The 12,581-nt window shown below is 37.1% G+C and overlaps 1 long non-coding RNA gene across 1 annotated transcript; it reads right to left on the bottom strand.

The window, feature by feature from the left end:
* Positions 1 to 10,466: 10,466 nt before the first annotated feature.
* Positions 10,467 to 12,122, bottom strand: LOC137836446 (uncharacterized). Its single transcript, XR_011085275.1, has 2 exons — positions 11,764 to 12,122; positions 10,467 to 10,877 (listed from the first exon to the last, which is right to left on the bottom strand). It is a non-coding gene; the product is annotated as an uncharacterized lncRNA (long non-coding RNA).
* Between the last annotated feature and the right edge of the window lie 459 nt (positions 12,123 to 12,581).

Below are 12,581 nucleotides of genomic sequence, written 5' to 3'. Positions count from 1 at the left end.
ACCCTTGATGAAGTTGTTGGAGCTTCAACAAGAGTTCCTTCCTATAGTGAGTAGGAACAAACTGAGCACGCATGTATAACTTTAAATCGTGATAAGAGACCACGATTAGCCTTTTGTTTAGCCCAATGTCCATTACAGTTTGATGCCACCATTACATGGCATAGTCCTCAAATTCAAGGAAGTTAACTTAACCTTTTGGTCATCTTCGACCTCATAGACATTAAAAGTTTGTTTTACCTTAGCTTCCCATCCTAGATATACATTTGGGTCACTATCCCCATTAAAACTAGGTAATTTTACAAAAGGTAGGGTCTTCTTTGGTTGTTGATGATGGCACCAAGCTTCATATTTTGCACTCTCCAATCTTCTTTTTCTTATTGACTTCCATAGTGCATGTAATGTCTTGTATCTCTTTTAGGCTCTCATTCCTCTCGCGGTTTTGTCTCGCTTGTGTATCCTCTAGCCTTTGTATCCTTTTTATTAGTTGTCGCATTTCCTCTTCCTTGTGGGTCAAGCTCCTTTTGGTATCCTCAAGCTCCCCCAAAAGGCGTGTCTTTTGAGGAGATTGTGGTTTGGAAGATTCCCCTGAAGATAAATGATGCATATTTGCACACAACAAAAATTAAATAATTTGTTTTTAACAACAAATAATTTACTCACTTATGTGTATCACTTGGCTATTTAGTAAAGGATGGAAAAAATGGTAGATTCACTTAAGCAAGGTTTTCAAAAACGCCAGAGGGTCAACACTTGGTAGCAACACTTCAAGTGAAAGAGGTCAAAGCTCTTATCACTTGTTCATGCAAAGAATCCCCAACAAAACTTTTAGAGAATTAATTGACAAGCAAGAAAAGTTTAAACAAAGAAAGCTAAACCAAAATGAAAGTATGATGATGACAAAACTTAAACAAGACAAACAAGAAAAGCACTTATGAAGACTCAAAGAAACTTATTTAAACTTTTAACTCTGAAGTTTTAATTTTCTTAGAAAGTGTAAAAGTAAGAAGGATAAAGTTCCACAAATGTGAAAACAATTTGCCACATAAAAGAATCCTCTTAGTACTTTAATATTGAAAACTGAATTGCATTCAAATTGTTTTTGTATTTGTTTTTATGGATTTAAAATGTCCACATTCTTGACATGCATATTTTTACTTCACTTTCAAATTTTCACAAATAGAATGAGATTCAATTCATATGATCACTTGAATTCTTCATTTGAAACTAAATCAACTACCACTTAAATAAATTCTAGTTGATTTTAGCTATTCACAATTAAAGTTAAAAGAAATGGAATGGATTTAAAGACTCTTAGAACACTAAGAACATAAGACTCAAGCAAGATAGATAAGGAAAAGAATGAGACAAATAATTCAAAAGAAAAATTTAAATTGCTTAGTGAATAAAAAGGCAGAATTGTAAATCACAGGAATTTAAAGGTGAAAAATTGAAAGATTGTTAAAAGATAAAAGCATAATTTAAATTGCTGGAAGAATAAAAACATAATTGAAGTGTGTTGGAATTTTAAAGCAAAAAATAAACACAGAAAAGATAAGCACAATTAAAACCATGCTCTGAATACCACATGATGTGAGTTGATTTTAGGATTGCACATTTTATGGGTTGCACTTTTTTTATGGTTTTTTTATTTTAAGCAGAATATGGTGAGAAACGCAAAAAAGATTCCCACTAAACACAAAGTTAACCAAGTGGTTACGTAAATGTGAAGGTTCACTTCTAGAGGGCAAAGAGAAAACACAATTATGGTGTGATGATGAATAAGTGCGGAATTAAAGAGCATATAAAGGAAAGAAAGAAGATAGAAACCAAATAGAAAATTATGAACACAGGAACGTAAAGGAATGGAAAAATAAAAAGATTAAAGGAAAGAGAAGCTTAGGATGATGAAGGTATGGTCACGCCACTTGGAGGGGGAGGAGACTCCAAGATCAGTGGTGAAGAGCCTCCACTTGAAGTGTAGAACACTCAAGATAAGACCCAAATTCTATGAAACTCGGCTCACTACATACTCTGACAGAGTTTATTTTCTATTCAAAATTGAAAGTGGAAATTATATGAGGCAAGGAACCCTTTATATAAGAGATAGTGAGTTGGAGAGCAGGGTGAGAGAGGTAAGGGTGTCATTTGTGAGAAATTTTCTAGAAGGTAGGTCAAAAAACCATAAACCTAGGTGCACTTGTCATGAAAGATGGGCTTGGCACAAGCCCAATTTATGCTAAGTGAATCTTACTCTAGCTTATTCTTCTATTTGGACCCCTAAAGTCAGCCCAATTTATTTACATAAACTTGTTTGTTAAGGTCCTTCTGAAGTTTGGTGGGGCTTTGTCTTAGATGCTGAGATTACTGACTTAATTGTGAAATGATTATTGTGTCCTTGGTTATCTCCTTGTCTAGTCGGGTTGTATCACCAAGTACCCGAACACCTCCTTATTCCACACTTTAAGGTTATCCTTCAATATTTTCATCTTGTCTTTATATTTTGTTCATTTCATCTCCTTGTACAATGTACATGTTCCACTTTTCTTTGACAAATTTTGTAAATCCACCCTCCTATTGCCATGCATCAATAGACCTAAAAGGCTTTGGACACCAATCACAGATTACAAATTTCACCACAATAACACAGTGGTCAGAAACATCTCTTGGTTGAATATACTATTTACACATAGGCCACTTTTGGAACCCGTCATAAGACACTAAAGTTTTGTCTAATCTACTCTTTGTTGTTCCGTTTGCCTTATACCATGTACACTTTCTTCCAACTATTGGTATATCCAACCAATGATTGTTTTTAATGAAACTATTAAACCCCCTCGATTGACTACTCCCGTTGTAGAACCCTCCCTTTCATTTATTCTCCTGAGCGCATTAGAATCCCCAACAAAGCACCACAAATAATTCTTATGTATATTCCTTATATGATAGGACTCCTCTCATAAAGCATTCTTTCACTCCCATTATAGGGTGCGTACACATTAACCACTGATATGTTAATCTTATATTTTAGATGCTTTCCGAAAAGAAAACTGAAACCTTTACCTATTAGATGATTTTCACAGCTGATAAATTCTTTATGCCACATAGTCAACCCCATTTACACCTTCATTATATAGCCATCACACATTACAATCCCCCACAAGGAGAAACATCTGGTATCTGACATGGAGATTGTTTTAGTTTCCTATTTACACACTATGCGCATCCTTTTTTGATATTATTCTCTTAAGTACCTCACACTACAAGAAAAAATAAATTTAGCTGGAAAAAAAAAAGTGAAGGTCGTTGGTGGACACTTATAAATGTTAGAAAGCGTGACTTATACCCACGCAAACTTGAAAAAAATAAAAAATTAAAAGTTTAAAAATTTAGCCCACGCTAAACATTTTAAAATTAAATTTAAATAAATAATGAACCCTGAAGGTGAAGCCCACGCAAATAATTAATTTTATTTATTTGGAAACTTTTTAATTATTAAGGTTTCGAATCATTTTGAGAAAATATTAAACCCTTTTCAGAGCGAGCTTAACATTTCCAAGTTCGAATCAACCTAGTGAGCTTAACATTTTCAGGTTTCGAATCAGGTTGATGTGCATTTTCGAGTCACCGTTCATAGCGCTTTAGCTTGAGCGGCAGTGCGTGCCACCGTGATGGAGTAGTAGTCGTGCGCAATCTTTCCGTTTTCAATCTTTGCGATCCGCGGTTTTACTCCTAGGTTTTCATCTCGATTCCTTTCGTATAAGCTAGATTGGTTGGAAACCACGAATGAATTCGTTAGCCACTCGTAAATAGTAATGTTAATCTTCTCTTTATAAAATCAATAGTCTAGCTTATACATTAAAATACCTTCAGTTTTGCAACAATCAACTACAATTATTAATTGATATTGGCTTAATAATGGGAATTGGTTTTGGAATAGGTTTAAGAATTGGAATTGGCTTAACAATGGGAACTAGCTTAGGTTTAAGAATAGGAATTGGCTTAACAATGGGAACTAGCTTTGGTAGAGGCTTAACAACTGGAATATTAAAAGGCTTAACAACAGGAATTAGCTTTGGTATTGGCTTAATTTTGGGAATAGGTTTTGGGAAAAGACCTTTGAATTTTACTTCTTCACTGGGAATTGACTTTATATCTGGAATTGGTTTTGGTGTGGGCTTAATGGAAATTGATTTTGGTACTGGCTTATTAAAAACTGGAATAAGAATAGGTTTAATAACAGGAACTGGCTTTGGAATAGGTTTAATAACAGGATTTGGCTTTAGAATAGGTTTAATAACATGAACTAGCTTAGGAATTTGAGTTATGGCAAAAACAGAAGCTAAGTTGGAAAGGAGAAACAAGGGAAACTAGAAGCACAAGCGTGCACAGTACATTCTCATTGTTAAAATAACTAATGCAAGCTAAAAGGAGAAATGTCTGAATGTTTGAGTCACAAGTTGTTGCATAATCACATTATTTATAATGCCTACCTTAGGATTTCTTTTTATCAACACCTAGAAACTTGGCATTGATTTGTGATTAGTCATTACATCATAATGTGAGTGGTTGCAACTTTGAAAAAGTGTTTAACACCTCTGTTCTTGGTGTGTTAATGATGGATTCTCTCTTCAATAAATGAGTTTGGGAAACATGTTTCTTTTACCTTTGGGTGTTCAAAACTACATCAAGCATAGGTAGGTACAAATACAAAGGTTCAAAGCAAATATCATTTTTTTTAATTGTAACACTATTTTAAGAACTTTTGCTTCCCTTATTTTGTAGTTTCTCAAATTCAGCTATAACAAAAATAACTTTATCTCACTAATGAGTTCAACTGCATAGATTGTATTATCACTTCCTCCCAAATTCAAGGAACCACTTCTACCACCATTGCCAATTCACAAGCTAATTCCAAGCTACCTCCATGTAACTAAAATGAAACGAGACAAATTTTGTATGCAAACAACCATGAAGTGTTGATGGAATTCTTATGAACCTGTTGAACTTTCATTTTGAACAACTTTGATCTTTTGAAATCTTCAATTTGTAGGATGAATTATTTGGAAATGGATCAGGAACTGTTGTTATTCGATCTCCAAAAGGGGCAAGGTCATCTGTATTCTGTGACCAGAGCCCTAAAGTATGTTTAAGCTATGTTACTTTAGAAAAGGATAAGTTCTTCTAGTTGTTCTGTATAATCACAAACTGATAATTTTAATTAAATGTAGTATAGTAGCAACTATTCTTCTTTTGATGATGCTTCTACAAGTGGGATTGTTGTTTTACGTGGCCAACATGATGAGCCTGGTTCTCCACAGCCACTAAGGTCTCGACTGGAACTGAATGATAGAAATTCAAATTCCTCAATGGAAGACAGTGCGGCAAATCTTGTTGAGGTTCTATTTATGTGATATAAGTTGTAAATTTCACTTGCGTGTTTATTAATTTAGCTAAAGATGAGCCTCCCCTTTCTTGTGTATAGGTTTATTGGGAAAAACGAGTAATTTTCCCACTACAAATAATATTGAATACTATAACAAAAGAGAAAATACTAATAAATAGAGTGGAATAATAAAAGAGATAAAGAGGAAAAATAACACACTCGAAAATTGTTAACGGAGTTCGGCCAATTTAGCTTAATCTCTGAGCACAGCTGAAACAGCCCGCTTTTATTATTATGGGAGAAGATATTACAACTTGGGATATATTACAGTGAAGGAGGAAAGGTTAATTTATAACCCTCAAACCTCCTTCCCAAACAATGAACCCACCGATGTGGGACTTGGGATTAAGCCAAAATCAACAAATCTCCACCTTGGCTTAATTTCAGGTCCCACCTAATACAAATCTTCTCAAAACATAACAAAAACAAACTTTGCAGTGCTTCAAATTTGTGCCTCCGAATGCCAACTTCAAATGTGCAAGATATTAACCAAGTCTAAACAATGTTCAAACTTGGCTCTTGTAACCACCTTGGTGAGCATATCCGCAGGATTCTCCGTAGTGTGAATCTTCTGGAGAACAATCTCCTCTTCTTCGAGAATCTCACGCACAAAGTGATAGCGAACAACAATGTGCTTCGTCCATGCATGAAAGACTTGATTCTTTGCTAAATGAATAGCACTCTGACTGTCAGAATATAACTCAAGTTGTTTCTGACCAACTCCCAAGTCTTTAAGCAACGCATGAGGCCAAATTGCTTCCTTCACAGCGTTTGTAATCGCCATATACTCTGGCTCTATCGTAGACAAAGCCACCGTAGACTGCAAGGTAGACTTCCAACTAACTGGCACTTTTGTTAAAGTGAACAAATAGCCAGTTGTAGACCGTCGCTTATCCAAATCACCTGCATAATCAGAATCACAATATCCAACTATGCACTGACCAAGTGATTTATCTTGCTCAAATGTCAATCCAACATCTAAGGTATTTTAGAGGTACCGTAGAATCCATCTCACAGCTTGCCAATGACCCTTGCCCGGATCATGCATGTACCTGCTAACAACACTCACAGCTTGTGAAATATCTGGTATTGTACACACCATTGCATACATCAAGCTTCCAACTACATTTGCATATGGGACTTTCGCCATGTATTCTCGTTCTTCATCAGTCGTCGGAGATAAACGGCTACTCAATTTCAAATGAGGAGCAAGTGGGGTACTTACAAGTTTTGTATCTTCGTGTATACCAAAACGTTGTAGTACCTTCTGCAAATACTACTTCTGTGACAGCCAAAGTTTTCCCCTCTCTCTGTCCTTGTTTATCTCCATGTCGAGAATCTTCTTGGCTTCCCCCAAATCCTTCATCTTGAACTCTTTACTCAATTGAGCCTTTAACCTGTCAATCTCAACTTGGCTTTTTGCTGCAATCAGCATATCATCAATATATAAGAGTAAGTAAATGTAGAAACCATCTTGAATTTTGCGCAAATACACACAGTGATCATATTTGCTTCTCTTGTACTTCTGATCCTTCATGAACTTATCAAATCATTTGTACCACTATCTCGGAGATTGTTTCAGTCCGTCAACGATTTGCTAAGTTTACAAACCCAATCTTCTTTACCAGCAACCTTGTATCCTTTTGGCTGAGTCATATAGATTTCCTCCTTCAAATCACCGTGTAGGAATGCGGTCTTTACATGAAGTTGAGCTAGCTCCAAATTCAACTGTGCTACCAAGGCCAACAAAATTTGAATGGAGGAATGTTTAACAACTGGAGAAAATACCTCATTATAATCAATTCCCTCCCTCTGAGCAAAGCCTTTAGCAATCAGCCTTGCCTTGTAGCGAACATCTTCTTTATTAAGAAATCCTTCTTTCTTTGCAAATACCCATTTGCACCCAATTGCCTTCTTACCTTTTGGTAATTGTGCCAGCTTCCACGTCTTGTTCTTCTTCAAAGACTGCATCTCCTCTTCCATCGCACCTGCCCAATTACCACTCTCTGAACTCAGAATGGCTTCTAGGTAAGTGGATGGAATGTCATCAACAACTGGAAGTGCATAGGCAACCATATCCATGAAACGAGCAGGCTTCTGAATATCTCGTCTCTGTCTTCTAACTGCAATTGGCGCTGATTGCTGTTGAGATTCTTGGGTAGGAACCTCTTCCTCGTCTGACTTTTCTTCTGCCATAGGAGAGTCACTTGTAGTATTTCGTATTGGGATCACCACTGTCTACTCAAACTCCACCTGCTTCCGGGCACACTCCACCTGTTACGGAGTACTATCAGCTCCTTCTGGATTTACCTTCTTTAACATGGCAGATTCATCAAAGGTAACATCCCTGCTGATAATCGCCTTCTTTGCCTCTAGACACCACAAATGGTATCCCTTCACTCCAGGACTAAAGCCCATGAAAAGAGCCTTCTTTGCCCGTGGATCCAACTATGATTCAATCGCATGATAATATGCAATAGAACCAAAAACATGCAAAGAATCATAATCAGTTGTAGGTTTTCCAGACCATACCTCTAATGGGGTTTTGCCATCTATAGCAGATGATGACAAATGATTGACGAGATGTTGAGCGTATGTCACAGCCTCAACCCAAAACTCTCTGCCTAACTCAGCATTAGACAGCATACAACGAACTTTCTCCACAAGTGTCTTGTTCATACGCTCCGACACCCTATTTTGTTGTGGTGTTTTTCTAACAGTGAAGTGTCGAACTATGTCACAATTTTGGCATACCTTCAGGAATAGATCACTCTTGTATTCTCCTCCATTGTCTGTTCGGAGAACCTTAATCTTCCTTCATGTCTGGTTTTCAACTTGAGCTTTCCACTTAAGGAAAATTTCAAGCACATCATTTTTGTTCTTCATAGTAAACACCCAAACTCTCCTGGAAAAATCATCCACAAAAGTTACAAAATAATGCCTACCTCCGATTGACAGAGTCTTGGCAGGTCCCCACACATCTGAATGCACATAATCCAGAATACCCTTGGTATTGTGAATTGCAGTGCCAAACTTCACTCTTCGTTGTTTTCCCATAACACAATGCTCACAAAATTCAAGTTTGCAAGCCTTCGTACCTTTCAACAATCCCTGATTGGTAAGAATTTGCAAGGATTTCTCTCCAGCATGTCCCAACGTCATAGGCCACAACTTCGTTGCCTCGGCATCGTTCTTAGAGCTAGAAGTTGTTGTCGCTACTGTCCCCACCACTGTACTACCTTGATAGTAATACAAATTGTTCTTCCTCACGCCTTTCAACATCACCAGTGCTTCCGAAGTTGCTTTAAGAATTTCATCTCACATCGTCACAACTAGGCCTTTAGATTCTAAAGCCCCCAATGAGATGAGATTCTTCTTCAACTTTGGCACGTACCGTACATCCCACAAAATTCTGGTGGATCCATCATGATTCCGCAGCTTGATTGAACCTATCCCAGTTGTCTTACATGGATTATCATTACCCCTGTAAACAACCCCGCCATCAAGTTCTTGAAATTCAAAGAACCATTCTCGAATGGGACACATATGATAGGTACAACCTGAATCCAATATCCACTCATCTGGATATGATGATGCTGAAAGCGGGACAATTAAAGAGATATCTGATTCCACATCATTTTTGCATTTTGCAACATTTGCATCTTGCGGAGCCTTCCCTTTCTTCTGCAGTTTTGGACAGTCTTTCTTCCAGTGTCCTTTCTCATGACAGAAAGCACACTCATCTTTGGCAACCATTCGAGCTTTAGACTTAGACCTCCCTCTTCTCCCCTTTGTTTGAATTTGCTGACGACCTCTTGTCACCAATGCTTCTTCTGATGTTGTTGATTTGGTTTTCATCTTATCATGCTTTCTCAATTCATGACTATATAAAGCAGAACAAATAACATCTAACGACACATTCTCCTTCCCGTGAAGGAGCGTAGTCTCCAAATGTTCAAATTCATTAGGAAGAGATGATAACAACATCAAAGCCAAATCCCCATCTTCAAACTTCATATCTAAATTAAACAGGTCTGCTACTAATTGATTAAACATAGTGATGTGTGCATTCATAGTAGTACCTTGTTGGTAGTCAAATCGGAACAACCTTTTCTTCATTAAGAGCTTGTTCTGACCACTCTTCTTCAGAAACTTGTCTTCCAATGCCTTCCACAGTTTGTGTGCAAAAGTCTCGTTTTTTTACAGCATACTTCTGCTCTCTCGACAGGCAGGATCGAATAGTTCCGCATGCCAACCGGTTGATTATGCTTCAGTCTTTCTCCTCTACCTCTTCTGGTTTCTCTCCTTCAATAGCAATATCAAGACCCTGTTGAAAAAGAGAGAACAAGACCTCTCCTTGGCACATGCCAAAATGTCCAGTGCCATCAAATATTTCCACTGCCAATTTCAAAGTGGACACCGGGAACCTCGACCAAAAAAATAAATAAAATAAAAAATAAAAAATAAAGATTGCATAACACTTATTAATTTACAAGAAGTTTTGATCTTCAATTTGTAATATGCATACTTAAATAGACATCTATTTTTATAAAAAAAAAAACCCCAGTATGAGATTTCATCTCAAATAAAATGAACCATTTTAAGGCTTCAGTGTTTAATGTAATGTGGGATAAATTGCTTATAAGCAAAAGTGTGTGTTTATTTTTCATGCTTTCATAATTTTCCGGAGCTTGTTTCCTACAAAATCATATGAAAATAATTTTTTTAAGATCTGAAACAAAACAAAAAAAGTTGAACCAAAAGTGTATATGGCATGGTGAAGCTGAAGCATGCAAAGTCTCTTTCAAAGATCAGTATCACACATGACTAGTGGTTTCCTCTGATTCATTTACATCTGTATATAGCACCCTCCAAAGTGCAAAGATGAAGTTTCTCCTTCATAAACTTCGCATCTAGGGCACCAGACAAACTTGAAAGTTTGATTGAACTTGAATCTAAGACAAACAAATTTGTTTTACAGCATAACTTATTGCTCCTACACATCCAAGCTCCTGAGACTGCATTTTGTTAAGCAAGTGAGGGATATATTACTAAAGCAAATCTGGACTGGATGCAGCGCAGAGATACATACTATTTTGCTTGCAAAAACTAGTTGTAGTTGTGATAATGGTTCCAATATCAATTTTACACCGCCAATGAAAATTGGGCAAAAGTTGCATATTTATTCATATTGGCTGCATACTCTACCTATATGTCACAAAACCTTTTTACCAACTACCTCTGCTGGCTTCAATCCTTCTCTGACGACTTCAATCCTTCTCCGGCGACTTCAATCCTTCTCTGGTGGCTTCGTCTTCTTCTCCGGCGGCTTCAATCCTACTCCGGTAGCTTCGTCTCCTTCTTCGACGACTTCAATCCTCCAGTGGCTTCGTCTCCTTCTCGCGCGCCACTGCCTCACAGTCTTCTCCGCGTGCTGCCTCCTCACAGTGATCACAGAAAAAAGGGTGCAATGCTGTTGGGTTGGGTGCACATTTAAAAAAACCCTAATTTTAATTTCATTAGGGGTATTTTAGTCTTTTTCTTTATGTGGGTTGGGTGCACATTTTAAAAAACCCTAATTTTCATTTCATTAAGGGTATTTTAGTCTTTTTCTTTATGTATATTGGGTGTAGTTTAAAATGATTTGGTGCAGGAAGAATCTGCCTTTTGTGTGTCAATAGTGGAGGCTTATCCCATGCTTATTTAAAAATGTATGGTTCATGTGAGGGCTAAGCTTACAAATATTTAAAAATTGTGTGGCCCTTGCATAGGTTAAGTCCACCCTTCTTTAGATCTATTAGTTTAGTCCACGCTTTTTTTAACAAATAATATATTTGTGAGGCAGCATGTAGGCTAGACCTACACAAAAAACACACCATTTACGTCCGTCCCATCCTCCACTATGTTTACGTCGAGCATATTAATTTTGAAATTTGAATAGACGCTAAACCACGATAACTATAATTTTACGTCCGCTTATTATAAATAGTGTAGATTTTTAACCTATTCTAATAAATATATTTTTTGGTGTCATTTTGATTCCCACATCCTAATCCTCTTTTGTTTAGGCTTAGAATAATCATAAATAACCGGTTTTATTACCCTCCTCTGACCTTTCCAAAACCTCTGAATCTCTAACTTCCATCCGTTCTAACCCTTTAATTACCTCTCCCTCATCCCCACAACATGTTATTCCCAATTCTTTACCAAACTCCCATTAATTAAATTGGTTAAACTATATTTACTGAATCCCAAAATCGCGTATTGCAATTAATTACGCCCCATCGGAAATTGAATTGCTAAAGGAATTTAAGATTAACCTTGAGTTGCTACTGATCCTGTTGAGAGTCCATTCCTGAGATGGTTTTCCACCGAGGTTGCCTACTTGATTTGCCCACCTCCTATAGTCCGTAACGTTGTTGCCCACGTAAAGGGGTAAAGAAGTTTCCTTCCCATTCGAATCTGACTTCCTCTCTTGGCATAAGCATTGAATTTTCTAATCCTCCCCTTCCTTCCCAGTCACGGTTGACATACTTTATACGTTCAGTCGGAGGCCCTTCAACTACTGGTTGTGCACTGGTAGCAATTGGTCGCTGCTAACCCCCTTAAGTCTCCTGCCACTTTGGTGCCTACGTTCACACTACCAAAATCCTCACTGTTTCCCCTTCTTTGATACCCACATTAGGGCCGAGATTTAATCCTTAAGCTAAAGGCAGTTTCTTCCTGCATCCCTATTTTTCTTCCTGCACCCCCACAGAGTTGCGCAAAGATAAAACTGTTCCTATATAAAACTTTACATTTTTTTTTTATTCCAAATTATGAAATCTGGTAAAGTTTTGGATTGGCGCTTCCAGTCAAATTTTGGATTGATGTGTCCAGTAATCTTTTGGATTGGTGCTTCCGGTAGTATATGAATGACAGTGTTAATCCAAAATAAAAAAAATGCAAAACATCCATAATTGAAAAAACCATTCTGGATCCGCCAATCCGTAATTCAAAATATGCATTCTGGATTCAGAAATCCATAATTGAAAAAATCATTTTGGATCCACCAATTCGTAATAGAAATTAGGCTTCTGGATTGATGAATACGTATCACACTCTCAAATCCCTAATTCAAATAACAGGTGAAGGTCAG

The sequence above is a fragment of the Phaseolus vulgaris genome, chromosome 4 (genome assembly GCF_000499845.2).
Source record: "Phaseolus vulgaris cultivar G19833 chromosome 4, P. vulgaris v2.0, whole genome shotgun sequence".
Classification (NCBI taxonomy): Eukaryota; Viridiplantae; Streptophyta; class Magnoliopsida; order Fabales; family Fabaceae; genus Phaseolus; species Phaseolus vulgaris.
The sequence above is the reverse complement of the archived record's forward strand: the minus strand, read 5'-3'. Positions and strand labels throughout refer to the sequence as shown.